This window comes from Condylura cristata, unplaced genomic scaffold (assembly GCF_000260355.1).
Source record: "Condylura cristata isolate star-nosed mole 26May11 unplaced genomic scaffold, ConCri1.0 scaffold00013, whole genome shotgun sequence".
NCBI lineage: Eukaryota > Metazoa > Chordata > Mammalia > Eulipotyphla > Talpidae > Condylura > Condylura cristata.
In genome coordinates this window covers 2,890,057-2,892,155 of record NW_004567114.1, presented here as the reverse complement: position 1 = coordinate 2,892,155, position 2,099 = coordinate 2,890,057, and positions in this window count along the sequence as shown.

Here is a 2,099-nt window from a genome sequence, read left to right as displayed (position 1 = left end):
GGGAGGGAGGCAGAAGCCCTGCGTAGGCCCAGGTGGGCAGAGGACATGGCCCCTGTGCGGGTTTCAGCATCTTCTCTCGGCAGGGAGGGCTCAGCTCCAGAGAGGATGTTTCTGCCTTAATCCCAAGGCCTCACCTCAGGTCCGTGCTCCTGACACTCCCTACAGCGTCTGATGGCTGAGTAATGGCCGGGTCCATCTCCTGGTATGAGGAGGCTCCTGTTCCGCCCTTTCCAGCTCTTCTATTCTCACCCTTCCTCAGAACCAGCTGGGGGGCCCTCCCCCAGCTGGCTACGCACAGGCGCTCCCCCTGGCTGTCCTGGCTGTCCGCCAAAAGCAGCCCCTGGGCACGTGCTGATGGCCAGCGCGGCTTTCCTGTCTGCATGTGTCCTTGGGACAGGTGCCCAGAGTGGGGTTCCGAGTGGAAGGGCAGGTGACCGCAGCTCCTGCTCGCCACCCCTGGCAGAACCAGCCCTGCGGCAGGGTCCAGCCTCCCTCTGGCAATCCCCGCCTGGCATGTCCGCAGGAGACGGGCGCTTGGCCCTTTCCGGTGGGGACCAGGTGACTCAGTGCCACCTCCCGGCCCCGCCTGCTGCACTGGCCGCTGTGACGGCTTCTCCTCCGAGGTCACAGGAAGTGAGGAGATCACCCCTCAGCAGTCAGGAAGCCAGGTCTGAGCAGCCTTGGGGAAGGCCAGAGGGGTCCAGAAGCCAGAGGCGGGTGACCCCACTCCTTTCAGACAACAAAAACTTGTGCCTGTTGAAGGGGCCTGCTGCACGGGCTGGCTGGGTCCAGAGGCGAGGGCAGCGGCCGAGGGCCAGGAGCCCTGCACCAACCGGGGCCTCTGACTGGGACCCCCTCCGCTGCCTCCCCGGGTCAGCACAGCCCCTCCGGGCCCCCACGGTCCATCCTGGCAGGGGAGGGTGCTCAAGGCCCTCCCCCGCCCCCCAGTGGACTGAGGGCAGGAGTCTGCCGTCTGGGTCCTTTGAGATGGTCACCCCAGTGGGAGTCACCCAGGAAGCAGGCCTCCGAAGCACCCTGGGCCCAGGACGTGTGCATTTGAGTGGCAATTTGGGAGGGAAAAAGCCTCTTGAGCCCTTGGCCCTTCACACCTGGATGTGGGTTCTCTGGGCTGCCAGTTCCAGCTGCTTCCTTGCTCCAGCTGCCCAGGCTGCCAGAGACGTGTCCAGCCCCGCCTTTGGCACATCCGACTGGCCAGGGTGCCATCCTGCTGGGGCTGATACAGGCAGGCTGAGGGCTGAGCCCACCACGAAGCACTGCCTCTGGCGGCGCTGCCTGGGGAGCCCTGGCCTCCCCAGGGGCCCTCTCCAGCCCACTCTGCGCCCCACCAAAGGACCAGCTCGAGGGCCCCAAGGGCGAGCTGTGGCCTGTCTCCGGTCCATTGTCTGAGGGTGGACGAGCAGAGAGAAGAGCCGTACAGGACGGCTATGTGGGAGCTTCTGGGCATCTGACCTGGAATGGGAAGCCTCCCCGGGGGAGACGGTGTGCTGAGTCTAACGGGGTCTCCATGTCCACAGGCAGCGGAGTTGGGGAAGCATGTTCTAGAATACCTGGGAACAGGGGAGCCCCACAGGGGAGCGGGTTCCCTGCGCAGGGGCTTTTACCGTGTTCATGGCGTGCGTGTGCCTGTGTGTTTGTGCGCGTGTGCGTGTGATGACTTACTGGGGTCATGGCGCCAGCAGCCTTGCCCTGCCTTCCGTCGATACCCCTAACGCTGCTCTGAAAACCGCGGTTCTCTAAGGCCAGGCCAGAGGACTCCTCCATTAGCTCGAGAATGCACCCCCCCTCAGCCCTGGAGAATCTGGGAGATCCTCGCAAGTGGTGTGCAGGAGATGACAACCACCACATGTGGGGTGGGGGGCAGCCGGGCACCTTGGTCCACCACAGGGCCTGGAAGATGTTGCCCTACCTGCCGCCTGGCAGGACACAGCTTCAAACTCCCTCCCTCTCCTACTTAAGGCCAGGGCCATCATTAAAATGTAAATGTTTGGGTCCTCCCTGGTGGCTCAGCGGGTTAAAGCACAGCACTGAGAAGCTAAAGCCACTTCAGCATAAGTTCGATATCCGCCTGCCCCGGAGGT